General features: G+C 27.1%; 1 pseudogene; it reads left to right on the top strand.

The window, feature by feature from the left end:
- Positions 1–20,989, top strand: part of LOC113373314 — a 518,232-nt pseudogene that overhangs the window by 380,924 nt on the left and 116,319 nt on the right.

Raw genomic sequence — 20,989 nt, 5'->3', positions numbered from 1 at the left:
ATATATATATATATATATAAATTATTAACATATTTAATAGTGCATTTTACTAAGAAATTGTTGACGCTCTCATGGATTCTTCAGCTTCTCGTCTTTTGCGGAAATCTCCAAACAACTTCTTGAAAACTCAACTTTTAGTTAAATTTAATTTACAACAAACACATTTTTACTATTGCTATGTGACAGTTTAGAGAGAATTTCATCTAGTTTTAACTAATGTAAACAAATTGTAATGTCTGGTATGAAAATTGAGTGTTATTTAAAAAGTAAAACATGTTCTATATTATGGAAATTTTAAAGTCCGCATTTCAACTACGATTTGTTTAAAATTTTAATATCCAGGTGTATATAATAGTTTTCACTAGATTTCAATAAATTGTATCTATTTGTAACTAATGTAGACAATTTATTATATCCTAGAAGAAAATTAAAAGTTATTTGATAAAAATTAAAAAAATGTACTACACATACTAAACATAAATTATAAAAATAATAAAGTCCGCACTTCAACTACGAATTATGCAAAATTTTAGTATCCAAGTGTTTATAAAAGTTTTTACTAAATTTCAGTGAATTTTATCTAGTTTTGACTAATATGAACAAATTATAATATCCTGAACAAAAATTAAAAAAAAGTGAAAAAATCAACAAACCGAATGATCTCACTGATGTTTGACAAGTTAAGACTTATTCTTACGATGTAAACCTGGCCTAACTTTTAGGCCCAAGTAATTTTTATACACTTGACATGACTAGAGACTATTTTTTTGCTGCAGCAGTAAAAATCTTTATATCCTTTCACGTACGTCATATACAGTTGAGTTATATCGGCATATATTATTTTTTATGGATATTTTTTCCTTGGAAACGAAAGATAAGGAAGAGTCTTTCTGAAATTTTGCAAGTTCATACATAATTTTGATTTTGACAGGGGTAACTGAATTTATTGCTAATGAATAAATATGAATAAATATAAATATATATATATATATATATATATATATGCATATACTAGCTGACCCGGCAAACATTTTTCTGCCATAAAAAATATGTCTAATGAAAATAACTAATTGATTACAAATTGGTATATAAGTGCAAGGGGCAGCAAACAAAAACATATAAATAGTTAAATATGTTTCCTAAATATATTCATGAAATTCCACGAGTTTCAATTTTCACTACACTTGACTGTTCTTCAAAAGATAAATCTATGAAAATAATATTAATAATAATTTAGGCAATTATTTAGAAATTACACCAACTCAAATTAAAATGTACAAAACTAACAAGATTTGTATATTTTTTTTAATACTAGTTTTATTACTTTATAATACTTTTGTTGTTTTTTTATAAAATTCTTTTATTTAGGATATTAATTAATATGTTTTTAGAAATTTCATCAACTGAAAAAGAGACAATTTTTATAGAGAAATTATATGGTTTTTATTCTATTTAAAATTAGTCACTTTTTCAGCTTTTTGTTCTATTTTAATACTTTTTATATAAACTGTTTATTTATTTTATAAAATTTTTTTTGTATACGTTCTTAGAGTAAAACAACTAAGTAAATTTATTTGAACTCTTTTTATTGAAAAATGCATATTACTCAAAAAAAAAAAATTGTTATTAATTTAAGCATATTTTTCAAGAGTAACAAAGTATTTATTGATGTAAATTTTATATAATTTTATAATTTTATAATTGATGTAAAGTACGTTTATATTTTCCATATTATAGTACCTAATATTTTACTTTTTTTTGAAATTAAGGGTTCTTACATGCATCTCGTGATTGACTTAAAAATAATATAAATTATAAGAAGTATTTATATACAATATGTTTTTTACTATTATAATAACAAAGGAATTTTTTTTATCAAATTCATCAATATTTAATTCTTTGTTTTGCAAAAGATATATAATATTGATGAATAGTAAATACATTATTTATAATTTCTATCTACTTTCATCTTTTGATGTTCATTTAAGGGTAGATAATTATAAAATAAATGTTTGTAATTCAAAATGTTATAATTAAAAATATTGATTCTTTTATTAAATTTCACTTTTCAACTTAATAAAAAAAATAACAGAAAAGTTTTGCTTAAAAAAATGTCTACCCACAAAACAAAATATTCTAAATAGAAGAAAAAATTAAATACAACAATTTAATAAATATACATAATATTTAATTAATATTAAAAAAATATTATTGATACTAGAAAGTGATTTTTTCAGTCATAAAGACATTTTAGTTATCTATAATTTGTATTTAATTTTATATTAGGTTGTCAAATATCTCCCTTCCGCTTTTTGCTCTTGGTTTATAATACAAAAAGGCGGAAGGGAGATATTTGACAACCTATTATAATCCATTCATCAATTTTTTTGCTATTTTATACAAAAGTTTGATACCTTAATCTGCAATGAATAGTAATAATAAATTATTCATTTCCCAAACTTATTACGTAAGTCTTGATAGGAATCAAAATTAATTAAAACTTTTTAACAGAGTTTTGCCAAGGATTAAAATAAAACCAATTTAAATCTTTGGTGAAAAATTAATATGAATAAATTACATAGCGTTTGACTATTTTGTTGGGGCTCAAATATACATATGTATGTATGTAGGTTTGTGTGTATATATGGTATAGAGGAAACGTTTATTGTTCATAAAACATGTATTACATTTTATCTTGCTCGAACACGTATCATATAAAAGTAATAAAATCCTCGAAGGAACTACAAACTATACCTTAGTTTCTTAACCGCTCATTTCTGTGCCATCAGCATAAAATATAATATACATACACTTTAGGAACTTTATAGGAAAACTTCCTAAAAAATATTAAAATTTGTAAATAAAATTATAACTCGATAAATGATTTTGATAATTAATTTTGCAAGGCAAAAATGTGCAAAGTTGTCCTTCCATGTGCATGTCTTTGGTCTCTATTGACTTCAAGAAAATTATTTTCCATCTTCTCACAATTTTTTACTCTTTTCCATTAATTTTGTTTCGGCTTTCATACAATTTATTTCCGATACTAATCCGTGAAATTTAATTGAAATTGGCAATTTATTCTTAAGGTCACTTGTAGTAGATGTATAGAGTGACGCCAGTGGGTCACGTTTGCATAATTTGTGTCACTGTGCAAAATTTAAGACCCTGAAATTGTTACATGACAAATCTTTGAATCGGCGTGAAATAGTAATAATTTTATGGGAAGAAATTGATTGAATAATAGATGGATTTTATGTACTAAATTATGATACGACGTAGTAAAAATTATTAATAATCATTTATGGTAGAAGACAATTTTCTGTCCTTAATTTTTGTCCTGTTGATAATTTGAGCTTTTATAATTTTTCTAAATAAAAACAAGTATTTCACATTTTTATCATTTATTTAATATATAAATAGAAAAAAATCCCACTAGTGAATATAAAAAAATAGCAAATAAAATTTCAACCCATCATAATGATATGAAAATAGCACGAGTCTTTAATATTTACATTAATTTCACTAAGTTATTTGTCTAGTTAAATTCCTCTCACTCGATGTCAATCAATAATTGTTCTTATCGTTTGTTATTGTTAATTAAAACAATATTTATCATTCGTGTCTATTGAATTAATGTGAAGTCTAAGGGGCCACCCACAGTGATTGCCTTTTTGTATGAAAATATAGTTGAACTTGGAAATAGTTTGAGAGCCAGTCACTTACTTACATACTCTACTAAAAAAATAATAAAATGTAGATTACACATTTTGAAATTTACCAATTTTGAAAAAACTCATTACTTTTATAATCTGCTTGCTTTTTAATATGAAACCTTGGAAATAGACGGAGAGCTAGTCACTTACTTTCATACTCTTCTAAAAAAAATAAAAAAAAAATTGTAAAATGTAAATGACACAACTAAATTTAAAGAAGATTACTACTCATATTATTACGTAATAATTTTTACAGAGTCTCAGACTTATTAAGTATATTTTTATATTTTAAAATTTATTATTTTTCAATTTCTCTTAAAATTAATTCTAAATCCCAAAAGTAGAATATATAGAAAATTCATATTTCAAAATAAATTTATTGAAACTTATTTATACAGTTTTTTTCTGTAATAATAGAATAATAGATATAAAAATTTATTTTTATAAGTTTATTAAGTTTATTAAGTTTATTAAGTATATTAAGTTTATTAAGTTTATTAAGTTTATTAAGTTTATTTTTTATCCAAAATTTTCAAATTTTCACTTAATTTTATACTTATTCTCTTTAATAAAATTTTGATCGACTAATTTTGATTGTTTGGGCAATACGAAAAAAAAATCAATTTAAAAATACTAACTAGTAGTGTATGATATTAAGCCTTAATATAAATTTAAATAATTTTTTTTTTCAAAAGCAATCATTTTGCAAAAACAAACACAAAGTTTCTTGAATCATTCAAATTGGATGCTTAGTTCTCTCAAAAACTGCCATTTTTTGCACATTCAGCTCCGTATCTCCAAAACGGCTAAGCCTGCCTTTGCCAAAAACTAATAACCACTTCTCCACATCATTACGAATAGAATGTATTTTGAATTATTCAAATCGGATGCTCCGTTCTTTCAAAAACTCGATTTTTATTTTCTGCACTCTTTGCTCCGTATCTCCTAAACGGCTGGACCTGCCTTTGCCAAAAATTAATCAGCACATCTCCCTATCATTTGAAATCGAATGTGTTTTGAATCATTCAAATCGGTTGATCCGTGCGCCCGAAATCGTCGACGAAAAATTGTATCCACACATATGTACACACACACACACACATACACACGCGTCAAGTTTTTTAAAGGTATGCCAAAATGTTCAGAAACCTTTGAAACGTGAAGATATGCAAAAAACATACATTTTTAATTTTTAGATGATTACAATAACTTAAACTACGGGAAGTTAAAAAGTTTTACCAAATAATATTTATGAAATAAATAATTTACTAGTGATTTTTACACGAGAGCCCTCACTAAAAAGCCTTAATGATTGAAATTATTATTATTTAACCTCTCACAAGTGTTCACATTCCGAAGAGTACAGAATTGAATTAGTTACAAAGATTTAGAATACAAAATATTTAATAACAGGGGACAAAAAGTAATCAAATAATTTGAATAAATTGAAAATAAAATAAAAAAAATTCCCCATTTTTAAAACACAAAATTTGAGCTTGTAATATTGTTAACACAAAATATACTAGAATAAAATGAAAAGCAATCAACAATTAACTATTTATTGTGTACGTTTCGACACTGTATGTGTGTCATCATTTAGAAATTAATAAAATTAGTTAAAAGGATAAACGCTGACTTTTGAAATCAATATATCCATTTTTAGCATTTAGCTACACTTTTGATTAAAAAGTCAATAGTAGATGTTTTCTGAGAAAAATACATGAATTACAAATATAAATAATTCAGTTGTCTTTTGTATTTTAGTTATATTTTATAATTTATTCTGGTTGAATTTATTCCCAAACCCTGCTGTCATCTTTTAGTTTTATTAACGTTAATTTATTCCTCAAAAGTCCTAGTTTTCTCCTTAGTAGTTTCGTTATCGGATTATCGAAGTCATTATGGAATTATCAGATCGTCTCTGGGTAAAAGTTTTTACTTTTAAGAAGATTCCACCTTCAAGTCGACTCCTACTTCAGTCATCATAATCAATCTTAAAACAACTTGAGATAAAGGATAATATTTTTTCTAAAATAAAAAATAAAATTTTTTTATTAATAGCGCCTGAAGGACTTTTTACACTTCTTGCTTGCTCTTCAATTTGTATGCTATATCTTTATGAAATATATTATAGATTTTAAAACGTTCGTTTAATATTAATAAAATATTCAGCAAATTTGCACAAAATAAAGTAATAAATCATTATAAAATTATAAATTTCACATTAAACCCCGATAAATATAAAAAATAATTGTTATCACCAACATTCCCCCACTTTTGATTTACCTCAGTCTTATCGATGCGCTTCGGTTAAATTTAAAATATTAGCATAAACCGTATATAAAAAGCTGGAATTCTAGCTAGTGCTGGTGGAGCTTAAAACAAAAGCTATATATTTTTGCCAGAACATGCATATAACTTATACTCCTTCCAGCTGAAATATATAATGGTTTAACTTCTGGACGACAGCACCTTATCTGCATTTTCGCACTGGAAGGTAGATAGATGAACGACCTGGCCAAGAATTTTAAGGATATTTGTTGGAATTTAAATGAAAATAATAATATATTTTAGGACAAAAAATATTTTCAACTGCCTCCTAGTACATTACCTTTACAATCGATCCAACGGAATAATTTACCTAAATCTCAATTTCCCTTATCCGAAAAAGAAAGATTAAGGTGAAAAATATAGTCGAACTCTCGAATAGGATTTGTTTATTTCGAATTTAAATTTAAAATTCGTTCAGACCCCGTGATTTATTTCCAAGACTTCCATTCGGAGATTTATTATGCGATCGTATGGATAATCTTATTAGATAGAATAAAAGACTTGCAGATATTTTATTTTATACTTTGTTGTACATGCTGATGCTATAAACTGTAATTTATATGCTATAAAAATGTTTATGGACAATATAAAATTCATAACGCTCGGTTAGTTGCGAATAATAATAAATTTATAGTTATGATGAGTCTGGAATTTTACGAGGATTTATTTTAATACAAAATGGAATAATGAAAAAAATATGTGTGGAAGGAATCATGGTCTATTATTGGTACCTTCTGAATTGACTTCATAATCAAATTTATGGTCTTTGTACATGAGTGTTTGATTGCATAGGGCTTTAAGCCCTTTGTTATACATCTGGCAGGTATAATAGTTAGATTGTGTACTAAATCTGCCAGAATGGCAGTCTATCATATGCTCAAGGTGACGTGATACATAATTGACCATGATAATAGAGACACTTTAATTTAAAAATATTTTTTATAATTTTAATTGACAATTTTCAAAGCAACTTATTACCCTTACAAGGCCCAGGGTAAGTTATAGTAATCGTCAAAAAATCGGAATTGAAATTTTTTGCATATCTTCATTTTTTGCAAAAATGGATGTATGAGCGTGTGTTTTTTTTTTTTTTTTTTTTTTTTTTTTTTTGTATAGCGAAGGAAATGCTTTTATGCATCCCAGACCGGTCTTCTGTCTGGGTATGTCGGACTCGATACCGCCCTGGTATAATACCGACTAAAACCTCCGCTTTGCCCCTGCCTCTGGTCCCCACGGAAACCGCCGCTAGGCATTACTTCGTGGGGGGAGGATCTAGAATGTTACAATTCTTAACTTGTTATAAACAATGTTATAAATCATAAACATTTTACTTATCTTTTAAATGGGCGAAGTCCCATTCGCCCTTTCTCTCTCTATAGAACGCAGGTCCATTAAAACGTCGTGTATGAGCGTGTGTATGTGTGTGTGTGTGTGTGTGTGTACGGATAAAAATTTTTGTCAATGATTTTGGACGCACGGATCAACCGATTCGAATAATTAAAAAAACATTTGATTTCCATTGATAAGGAGACGTGCTGGTTAGTTTTTGGCAAAGTCAGGTCCAGCCGTTTTGGAGATATGGAGCCAAAGGTGCAGAAAATGCAATTTTCAAGAGCACGAATTAACCGATTAGAATGTTTCAAAAAAGTTCAAATTAGTTTAGGGCAAAAGCATTTTTTAATTCAAAATTTAATTTTTTTTAATTTCCAAAAAAGTTAATTATGTTATTAATTTTAATTCTAAATAAATAAATTATAAAAATGTAATTTTGGGTCAAAAATTCCAAAAATTACCCAGACTAAGCACAGTCTAAGTGACAACCTGGTGCAATTATATTCGCAAGTGCGTTTAGACTGTTTCTGTACTGAAGCACTTTTGCGATTTTCTGAAAACTATTGAAAAATGTGAAAATGCTGCCAAGAAAGGCGCAGTATAAGTGCAAGCGTCGCACAAAATTATTTATTATTTCGAAATTTTATATCGGAATGTATCTAACTGTTTGCATGAAATCGTAGTAAATTTTATCTAGTTTTTTCCTATCTAACTGAAAAGGGGTGCTTTCCCTTGATATTTGTGAGTTATTTGACAAAAACCAAAAAAATGTCCCGAATTTTCTATTAATTGCTAACATTTAAAATTCCCCGAATATTTTTTTACTGTACCTGAAGTTCCAGCAATTTTGCTTAAGCCATATACAACTAGTATCAATAAAACATATTTTTTTCTCATCATTTACTTCATGATACATCAATTAAAATTATCACAAAACTATATCCTTTATCTTTATCCAGGATTATACGATCATCTTTTCTTTTAGAATGTATTTCACGTTTTTCATTACAGCAAAAGTTTTATCTTGTCTTTTTCCAAAAGTCGTCTTTATCATATTTAACTTGTCTATTTTTCTCGTAAGTTCGTTCAAATACGAATCGAATTAAATAAAAATTCTTTCTTGAATGGACACGAAAAATGAAATATGAAATATGGAATTTCATTCGAGGAGAAACTTTTAAATAAGAAACTATAAAAAGTAATAATGAGGAAAAGTGATTGAAATTGGATTTTATAAGAAAGTTGATTGAGAAAAGTTGTTTTTGACAAATTAATTAAAAAAATTTATATAAAATAAAATAAAATCGTATATTTTTATAATGTTTACCCAAGATTTCAGATTGAAACTTACATTTCTAAAGTAAGAGTTGAAGATTTATAATTAGAGCTTTTGACACTTAAAAAAATGAATTTTTTTGTTAAAAAATAGATATACATATATATATATATATATATATATATATATGTATGTATATACATACATAAATATATATAAATTTCTGCGTGCCTTTTCCTATACATTTTAGATTACCACACCTAAAACATTTTTTCGAATGCGCGATCACGACCGTAAAATTACAAAAATAATAGGCATCTGCTTCCAAAAATAAAACGGGAAAAATATACACTGAATTTATATACATCTACTATCACAATAACGCTTAAAACATCTCTTAATAATTTCTGAAAAAATTGTAAAAAATCATAAAAGACATAAGTGTTAAGTTTTTATCTCGTCGTTCGTCCTCATTTCTCTGTTCATTTTATAATCGTAATAAAACTATCTTTTATGCTTAAGGACATAAATTTTATACAATTATAAATCCTGCAATCTTCTCAAAGGATTTTTAAGTTGGAAATTTACACTGAGGAAGAAATAACATTTTTCTTTTGTCTATCAACTAAATCAGCAAAACTAGGAGAGATGAAATATTTTACGATTTTAAATAAAAAACAAGATACTTATTTAAAATAAAATATTTTGATAATATTGGTAATTATTAGTTAAATCAATACTAACCATATGTGACTTATTAGTTATATTAGTATTAATAATTATAACTAAATTTCATGGTTGAATTTTGCACCAGTATTTTTGTTTTCTTTTTGTCCATTTAAGTACTAAATATATTACAAAAATTTAACAAAAATTAATGCAAGCATATTGTAGAAGCAGCATAAGTATTGTATACATTTTTTACAATTTTTTATAATTTTTTGTTATTTTTTCCAGATGGAACAATTAAAACAACGTCGATTTTGGACGCAGAAACAACACCATTTTATTGGTTGACAGTTTGTGCAAAAGATCAGGCAGTTGTTCCAAAACATAGCTGTGTACAGGTTAGTAAATAAACCAATTTTTTTATAAATTACTAATTTATGTGTACAAAGATGTAATTGTTATTTTGTCTTTTTGTAACTTTTCTCTAAAACCACGGATTTTTGATAAAAATAGCTCCAAATGCTCCATTGACACTTTGAGGTTTACCCCATGTTTTCAAAATTTTTAGCATGTTTGTTATGTAAATATTTATAAAATTAATTCTGTCATTACATAATTAAATATTAAAATACACTATATATATATATATATATATATATATATATATATATATTTAAAGCGACGCGTTCAGTTTGAACAAAAAGCAAAGGACGTTTTGCGGAAGGTTCTTTTATTCAACTAGATAAAGAAAAAGCGTTAAACAAGGGCAATATTATTTCATCTCTCTGCATTACAAATAGTTGGTTAGGACTATAGATTTTATACTTTTACAGTGTATATATATATATTTGCATCTACCTATATTTCGATTCCTGTTCCTTTGTTTCTCAGACAACTCCAAGTACTTGTTGGAGCCCTCAGAGCTCTCCATTTTGAGTCCGTCGTTAATGTCGGCGAATATGCAATTATTGTGATATCACAGGCAATTCGCACACTACAGAAATTAATATAGCCATCTATATGGCCATATAACTATATACTACTATATACTATACTCCGTGACTAACTATTATGCAGAATGCTCTATTATTATTCCGGCGGCACTACTTAGGAGGATAAGGGATATATATGTATGTATATACATACATATATGTGTATTTTATTGTTTATGTCATGAGTATATAAAAATATTTACTGTAAAACATATTCATCATTTTTATAAATCGATATTCTCGATAGAAATAGGATTTCTATTTAATTCCCGTCTGTTAATGCGATTTGAAACGACATGAGTCGGCTTTTGCGGTCATGTACCGCCGGCGGTTAATGATCTACCAAAATACTGAAAATCGACCATCGGAATTGGATAACACTCTTGGGGTAGGTCCACATCAGGTAAAACAAATTATATAAAGTTATGTGACAAAATCCAAAAAAATGTCCTGTAATATAAAAGACAGCGTTATAATAAAAATTTATTATAGAAGTATATATAACAAATTATACTAAATTTTAATGAATTTTATCTAGTTTTTGCTTGTGTATCTAAAGCATAGTGCCCTGAAGTAAATTTAAAAGTTATATGACAAAATCCAGAAAAATGTCCTGAATTTATATAGTGCTAACTAGCAACGTATAAAAGACTACGTTTTTATCTGTTTTACTCAAAAATTTAGTATAAAAGTATATATAACATATTTTGCTAAATTTCAGAAATTTGTATATAGGTTTTATCAATGTAATTGAAGCAAAGTGTCCTGAAATAAACTTAAACGTTATGTGACGAAATCTAAAAAATATGTCCTGAATTTATATATAGTAAAATATAAAATACAACGTTTCTATCAGTTTTAATCCAAAATTTAATATTAAAGTGTATATGATAAATTTTGCAAAATTTTTGTAAATTTTATCTAGATTTTACTTAAGCATTTAAAGCATAGTGTCCCGAAGTACATTTAAAAGTTATATAACAAATTTCAAGATTTTATTTAACAAGAAAATGTCCTTAATTTATATAGTGCTAACTAGCAAAATATAAAAGACAGCGTTTCCGTCAGTTTTATCCAAAGTTTTTACATATAAATGCATATAACATATTATGCCAAAAAATAGTAAATTTGATCTAGTTTTTACTGATGCAAATGAAGTAAAATGCCTTGAAGTAAATTTGAAACACACATGATAAAAATCTAAAAAAATGTCCTAAATTTTATAGTGCTAACTAGCAAAATGTAAAATACAGTGTTTCTGTTGGTTTTAATCCAAAATTTAATATGAAAGTATATATAACAAATTATACTAAATTGTAGTAAATTTTAATATTTTGCACAAATTAAACAAACCAGAATGTTCCAGAGTAAAATCAAAAGTTATAAAAAAAACTAAATGTCCCGGATATATATTTCTAAACAATATAATTCACATAACACTAAGCAAATAATTTGTAATTTTGTGGGATTTTTTGAGACTCACCAATTCTTCGCCTGCTAGAATTAAAACTCTTCGACTGTTTTCAATTTTCATTTTTTTTGTATTTTTAGAATTGCAATTTATAACCTCAAAGAATGGTTATTAAAAATATTGCGTGTTTTCTTTTTACATTGATTCAAACACCACACAAAAAAATCATGCTTTGGACTAGAACACTCCCTTAAAGTTGCTCTATTTGTGACGATCACAAACTTCGGCAATTTACCAAACAAATTATTATTAAAAAAATGATTCGATATCCAGTTTTCATTTTATAAGTTTGTTCCCAGCCTAAGAGCGAATTGGACCCGAACAAGCCCCATCGGGCTTTAATTAATGCCTTTGATCGTTTTCGCATGCAAACTAACTCTATAGGCGATTTAATCCCTTTATTTTACATAAACACGAACAAGGACAAAGGTTTTGATACAAAGAGATCACAATGTGGTGTGGTTAAAATATGAACCTAACAAAAATCAACTAGAGGAGGAAGAGGAGGGATCAACTTCTATAAATAGTCAGAGGAATTATTCCTGATAGGAACAATTATTAGCAGAATAATAGATCATTTATTGCCCGTTTCTGGAACTATTAGTTCTATCTATAGATGTACTAGACGGCCTATAGTAATACGATTAGGTACCCTTGGCGACTAATTGATATCTTGTATGCATTTGTGTAGGAACATGTATTGTTAGATTTGGACTAGATCGCTGCAAAACCAAAATTGTACGAGGTGTGTTCAAAAAGTACCCGGAATTACTAATGATTAAATTTCGCGGGTCTGGAGTGTCTGATTGTCAAAATTTTTTTTTATTGTGTTGGTATATATGCCCCTAAAGTATGATGAAATTTTCAGCTATATTTACTGTTTACTTTGTCTGTGGTAGTCGCTAAGGTTCGACGTGTTTTTCTGAGCTCGGCGATTTTTACAATGGAAGAATTGAAAAGTCAAAGAATTTGTATTAAATTTTGCGTAAAAAATGAAATAAAGTGTTGCAAAGTGCAAAAATTCACCAGATATGGCTCCGTGTGACTTTTTCCTATTCCCAAAGTTGAAGAGACCCATGAAAGGACGGCGGTTTTCCTCGATTGAAGAAAATCGCTGAGAGTGCTCAAGGACATATCAAAAAGTGAATATCAAGGGTGCTTCGAAAATTGGAAAAAACGCTGGCATAAGTGTATTATATCTGGGGGGGACTACTTTGAAGGGGACCACATTAATGTAGACGAATAAATAAATATTTTTTTGAAAAAACGAAAATTCCGGGTACTTTTTGAACAGACCTCGTATTGTAAATTTAATTGCCAGCATTTACTAGAATCAATATTGCCGAATAAACCAGTAATTAAACAAAACACTCCAGGAACTCAGGCCTTGCAAAAATTAATTTTGCTTTCCCAGTTAATTCTAATGAGCATAATATACAACCGTGATTTTCAACTCAGTTTTAATATGCAAGTGACTAACTTAGAAGTACAAGTTCATACTTTTTATTAATACGTTTTTTACAAATATTGGGCAGTACATGCAACATGCCAATTACTGTTACTATTGCAAATTTTTGTGACATTTACCATTACACTTTTCTAATAAAAATGTGACTAAACTGTTGAAATTAATCGTTCAACTATTACACCATCTGTATCTACTATCAAGTGATCTATTTCAGTTTGGTCAAAGTCAGTAAGTAATTATATCAGTGATATAACAAACCAATCAAAACATGATTTCAATTTAACTTCTCGACTGTTGAACAACTAACTAAACACAGACACGACTACTACTATGACTATTACTATGACTATGACTATGGTCATAGTACTAAGTGGTCATTGATGATGCCTACAATTGCTTTCCAGCTGCCAACTTTGGCTCCAATGGAAACACTTAACTGAAAACTGGATGGTAAACTATTATAGAAATTCTACAAGATAGATAATATATATTTTGAGTATGGTCAAAGCAAGGATCAGAGACATGGACTCTCCTGTAATCAATCGAGTTCTTTTTGAGGCTCGTCATCAATAAAAACTACACGTGTAGGATGTCAATGTATTACTGCTATATTTTTATCATCGAGGATCCTTTTCATCGTTATAAGGATACCAGAGTGTAGGTCCTTTGTCAGAAGAATAAAAAAAAGGCGCAGAAAAAAAGGTCTCGAGAACAAAAGATGAATGGGCGAAAACAAAAGCCGAGGGATTTACACGGAAATAATCAAATAAAAATAATGTTACAATGAAAATATACTTTTGTAAAGGAAAAATGTGAGGGTTATAGATATATAATTATATATCATTATTATTATTATTATACTATTTTACTTTATAATTTTACCTATCGTTTTCCAATGTCTATAGATACATTTTTGGTATACAGAATAGGTAATAAATACAATTTCAATATCATGCCAAAACTTCTCTCTCACAAAAGACGAAACGAGGAGTTGTAAAGTGAAGTTTCTAGAAATTTAAAAGTTTTTAAGAAGAATTTTTCTTATACGGAAACCTAAATCCCGTGGGAAAATGTTAAAGTGCAACTTAAAAACCGACTTGGAATAATTCTGTAAATTTGAAAAAGGAAAAAGAATCTAGAAATATATTAAAATAAAAAATATGTTGGATGTAAAATAAAAATTGTACAGCAAACAAAGTATAAAAAAAATCTGGATTTTTTTCTTTGGGTACGTGCAAGTTTTTAAATTAATCTGAATAATGAAGGGTGTAAGAATTCCATATTTTTACAATTTTGTCAGAGAATTCTAGTGCTACTAATGATCAGTGTTTTCGACTGTTTGAATAATGAATAATTCATTCGTCGTTTGTTCATTACGTAAGATCTTCCAAAATCACTCATTAATCATGTTTACTAAGACTTTCCAGTAACACTGATTACTTCGAAAATAGTCTCAGAAAATTTTGCTATTATAATGCTGATTTAATAAAATTTAAATTCCATTAATAAGTTTATACTATTCTTACGTAATTCCTTCTGCACTTACTATGATATTCTAATTTTTAAAAATAAATTGCTTCTATTGCTAAAAATAAATTTTTATTACTTTTTATATCATCTTAATCAATTACAGCAAAATTTAATAATTTTAGGCAAATTTAACGATTTAAGTCGGCTTTAGTAAAATTCAATCAATATTGATTTCTTTTTATCTGATTTTAATCACATTTAACTTGTAAATTTTGTTCTAGTCTCTTCGATTGAATTTTGGTAAAAAAAGTATATAAAATTACCTAAAATTTGTTATCAATTATTATTTATATCCGCATATTGAAATTTTGTATAAAACTAGTCGAAAACCAGACTTGTATATGATTCTTATTGAAAAGATATAGATTTAAGACCTTTTCTGGTCTTTTTTTAAATAACTACAAAATTTTATTCAAGACATTTTTACCTATTAGCATTATTGAAAACTAGATACAATTTACTAAAATTTGATATAAATTGTTATTATTATAACAATTTTACTAAAATTTGATATAATTGTTGCATATTGAAATTCTGTATAAAATTAATCAGAACCTAGACTTGTATATACTCCTTATATGAAATCGTTAGATTCGGTACATTTTTCTGGATTTTTTTAAATAACTAGAAAATTTTGTTCTAGACACTTTTATCTATTAACATCAGTAAAAGCTAGATACAATTTATTGAAATTTGGTATATCCTATTATATATACTTGAATATTAAAATTTTGTATAAAATTAATCGGAGCCCAGACTTGCATATTCTTGTGATTAAAATTAAATAGACTTACTAAAGAACTCTTGTTTGAATTATTCCTGAAATTTTAAGTTTTATGCAATCCAATTCCAATATATATATATATATATATATATATATATATTTACATCGTAGTGAGAATTTACCCATGTCCCTCGTTTATCCATTAATCCACGAAGTGACTTGTAAATCTCGCCTTTACAGCCCCTGTCTATAGAAGCCCCTATATCAGCCCCTATATAACAGCCCCTACAGTAGCTGTAAAATAGGGTAATGAACGACGGAACTCCAAATCCCGCAATATTGAACAATCTAATTTATTGGTTTAATTAAATCGCAAAATTTGATTTATAAATTACACTTGAGAAGATAGATACTCACTAATAGAGGAAAATGTACTTGGAAAATGATTTATTTAGATAGAAATTATTTTTAAAAAATATTTATTTATTTAATAATTAATTTACTGATAAATACATAATGGTAATTTGTTTAAAATATTTTAAGCTCAAAAAATTGACATAATGTAGTACACGTACATAATGTAGTACACGTACGTAGTTAGGACATTCAAAGCTTTTTGCATGGCAAATATTAAAATTGTGGATTTGTGAAGGTAAAAATTTGAAATACAAATATTTTTGAAATACAGTAATTCTGATAAAATATTAGCAAATAAAGTAAATTTACAAAAATTCGGAACACTTTATTGCAAATGACACAAAATGTAGGGAAAGCTTTTAGTTTTTCAAATAAACCATACCCATTCGTCACCTCTCAATGAGTCGTTTTGCACTGAAGTAGTAAATCAATAAATGGCAAAATACTAGTATATATATATATATATATACATATATATATATATATATATATATATATACTAGTCTATTACTATATATATCTTCCTACAGAGCTCGTTATTCCCTCTGAAAACTTTCTCTCGTTAGTTGAATTTCCCGACATGTGAGTGATTTTGAATAATATATAGGTTGGTTTACAATCAGAACGAATTACAAGATAACAAGCAAAAGCGATTCCTTACAACACTTGAAACTTCCTTCTATAAGGAATATGTAGTGGAATAGATTATTTATCTTCCCAGCAAAGAAAAAAGAATATAAAAGTAGTACCAGGAGTATAATTGTTACGATTTGTTATAGTGTTATAATTAGTTTAGCATGAGAAAATATTATGTGATTAGGTTGTAAAGAAATTCATAAGCTTTGCTATGGTATATAATGATATATATGTTGCAGAACAAAATTTTGAGATATTTTGCAGACACTGCAAAAACGTCCTTGAGCTCTTATGTGACCAGATCATAAAAAATTGTTATTGCTAAAGTTTGTCGAATTATTACAATTATTTCTAACACGGCAATGTCCAATTATTTTATAAGCATGTTTTGCAAAATTTTATGAACTTTACTATGATATACATTAATATATGTGTTATTGAACAAAATTTTAAAATAATTTTAAAACTAAAGAAATGTCCCTAGCTTAACGCAGGCCATCAAAGATTCTTATTGCCAAAGTTTAACGAATTATTTCAATTATTTTTAATATTGCAATATACAATTATTTTATAAGTATGTTATGCAGAATTTCATAAGCTTTACTACAATATATAATAATATATGTGTTTTTGAACAAAATTTTAAGATATTTTGCATAATCTGAAGCATAGGTTCCCAAACTTGTTTGTGCCGTGGACCCCTTGCGATATTTTTTATAAATAATAAATCAATGCACAAAATTGCTTTGAATTCATGGTTGAACTATTCCTCCAACCATCCTAAGATATATAAGTTCTCTAAAATGCATAAGTCGATTTTGATGAAACTTGACACACATTGTTACTATACTTTACTGAATATTTGACAAAAATTTAAAGTTGGAACATTCAGTAGTTTTTTAGATATGCGAGGTTGATGGGTGGCTGGTTGGCTCCGCTCTCAATACTGGTATTGAAACAGATTGTATGTTTTCGAAAATGCATAATTCGATTTTGATGAAACTTCACATACATTGTTAGTACACTTTACTAAATATTTGACAAAAATTCAAAGTTGGAACATTCAGTAGTTTCTGAAATATGCAAGGTCGATGGGTGGCTCGCTTCGCTTTCAATACTAGAATTGAAACAGATTATACGTTTTCGAAAATGCATTATTCGATTTTGATGAAACTTGACATACATTGTTAGTACACTTTACTAAATAATTGACAGAAATTTAAAGTTGAAACATTCAATAGTTTCTGAGATATGCAAGGTTGATTGGTGGCTCACTCCGCGCTCAATACTAACATTTAAACAGATGATCTCAAAAATACATGTTGCGATTTTGATGAAATTTAACACACATTGTTACTATACTTTACCTTTTATATGTAATGTTTTTCTTTACTTTTTGGTTCAGTTCTAAATATGCCGTGGACCCCCATTTTTATTTCATGGACCCTCAAATTTTGTTTTCCATGCCGTGGACTCCTTGAATAACTGATCTAAAGAAATGTCCCTAGCCTAACAAAGACCATAAAAGTTTCTTATTGGCAAAGTTTATCGATTTATTTCAATTATTTCTAACACAACAATATACAATTATTTTATCACCATGTTATGCAGAATTTTAAAAACTTTACTATAATATATAATTATATATGTTTTTTAACAAAATTTTGAAAAATTCAGCAAAAACTGAAAAAATGTCCCTATCCTCATAAGTTGTCAGTTCAATGCCAAGTTTCTGAATTGCTAAAGTTTATCGATTTTTTAAAATTATTTCTAATCTAGCAATGTGCAGTTATTTTTTTACTATGTTATGCAGAATTTCATGAACTTTTCTGTAATATATCATAATATTTATGTTTTGAAACAAAATTTCAAGATATTCAGCAAAAACTGTAGAAATATTCCTGGGCTCTCATGTTGTCAGTTGAACCAGACCATAAAAAATTATTATTGCTAAAGTTTATCAATTTATATTAATTAATTTTTAATATAGCAATATACAATTATTTTGTTAGTATGTCATAAATTTTACTACAATATGTATTAATATATGTGGTTTCAAACAAAATTTTAAGATATTTTAAAAAAACTGAAGAAATGTCTCTGAGTTTTAATGGTGTCTCTTTAAAGTAGACCGTAGAAATTGAAAAAGTTTATCGATTTTTTTAAATTATTCTTAGTATATAAATATATAAATATTTTATAAGTATCTTATGTAGAATTTTTGAAACTTTACTACAATATATAATAATTTGTGCTTGTAACAAAATTTTGAGATATTTTGCAAAAACTGAAGAAATGTCCCTAGCTTCATTCGTCAGTTCAAACCAGAGCATAGAAGTTTCTGTATTGCCAAAGTTTACGATTTATTACAATTATTTCTAATATAGCAATATACAATTATTTTGTGAGTATGTTATGCACATTTTCATACATATCAGTATTATATATAATAATATATACGTCTTCTAACAAAATTTTAAGATATTTGGCAAAAACTGAAGAACTGAGGAAACAAATCTTGGTCGCCCACATTTAAAATTTATATTGAATTTATAACAAAATTTTATCAAACTATTAATTGTAATCGAGCATATGACTTTTTAAAGACTTTGATCAGGTTTTTGGTGCTAATTAATTATTTAAAGTTGATTTTTAGTTCGATAATACTGAGAAAACGAATCTTGGTCGCCCACAAAATGCTTCCTGTATATATAAGGTTGTCAAATATCTCCCTTCCGCCTTTTTGTATTATAAACCAAGAGCAAAAAAGCGGAAGGGAGATATTTGACAACCTAATATACATATATATATATATATATATATATATATATATACATATATCCAGGTGACTATACATATCCCATTTCCCATTCTGTTAAATGTCGCCATAAGTGACGTGCAAGTACACAATCTACATACATACAAACACACAGCTACTGCTCCTGGTCGTGGTCTTCTGACAGGGCAGAATTTCGGATATTACGTCGTAATGCGTCTTCTGTTTTCCGTGTTCTGCACACGATTTGACCTAAACTGCAGCTAACTATATATAACTACAACTGTACAACTATGTCACCATGACGAACACCATGTACTGGTGTTATATGGGACAAACAGTCACCTGAGTTTGAGAATTTGGCACCAACTTGGTAAAGGACAGATATTAAGGACTCTTGGGTGTGTATGTATGTATGATTGTTTGATCACTGATGTGATGACAAAGTACTTTTGGCAACTTGAACAAAGAGGTTTTAATAATACCTCTGGTATACTGGAGACAAAAATAAATTTCCAAAAATTTTCAAAAATTATTCAACTAAATTATTTAGTACCAGAAGGATATTAAAAATGTTTAGGTATATGAAAAATGTAAAAATCTGAAGTAAAAACATTTTACTATATATATTTCTATACTATTGGAATTTGTAGAAATTATTTTCCAGGACTAGTTTTACCTTTCTTCTCGTTCTTGACTAGAACATAAATAAGTTTCAAGTGTTTGCAAAGTGTTGTAAGGAATCAACATAAGAGGCTTTGGACATTTTTTCAGTTTTTGCTAAGCGTTTGTTAGATGTCATATATATTATTATATATTGTAGTAAAGTTTATAAAATTCTGCATAACATACATATACAATAATTGTACATTGCTGAATTAGAAATAATTGTAAAAATTTCATTTAACTTTGGCAATAACAAATTTTTATAGTTTGTGTTAAGCTAGGGACATTTCTTCAGATTTTATCTTGAAATTCTATTTTAAGACACATATTATTATATATTGTAGAAACGTTCTGCATAAAATGGTAATAAAATATTTGTATATTGCTGTGGTAAAAATAATTGAAATAAATTGTCAAACTTTGGCAATACAGAACCCTTTGTGCTTTGCTTTGAACTGAAACAATTGGCTGAGGACATTTCTTCCAAAATATTTCAAAATTTGGTTCAAAAACGCATATATTATTATATATTGTTGTAATGTTTATAAAGTTCTGCATAATATGCTCATAAAATAATTGCATATTGCTATATTAGAAATTAATAAAAAAATCTATAAACTTTGGCAATATTACTCAAATCGATAAACTTTCATGTTCTGTGTTAAGCTAAGGACATTTTCTCCGTTTTTGCTAAATATCGTAAAATTTTGTTCTAAAACACATATATTATTATATATTGTAGTAAAGTTTGTAAAATTCTGCATAACATACTTATAAAATATTGTATAAATTGTACATTGCTGTGTTAGAAATAATTGTATTAAATCGATAAACTTTGGCAATAAAAAACTAGTATGTATGGTCAGCATTGACATGATTGGCTGGGAATATTTATTCAGTTTTTGCTAAATACCTTAAAATTTTGTTCAAGAACACATATATCATTGTATATCATAGTAAAGCTTATAAAACTATGCATAATCTA

Source organism: Ctenocephalides felis, unplaced genomic scaffold (assembly GCF_003426905.1).
Source record: "Ctenocephalides felis isolate EL2017-DRISC unplaced genomic scaffold, ASM342690v1 CF-g0.4_SCAFFOLD_01604, whole genome shotgun sequence".
NCBI lineage: Eukaryota > Metazoa > Arthropoda > Insecta > Siphonaptera > Pulicidae > Ctenocephalides > Ctenocephalides felis.
Note: the sequence above shows the minus strand (reverse complement) of the source record. Positions and strands in the feature narration are given on the sequence as shown.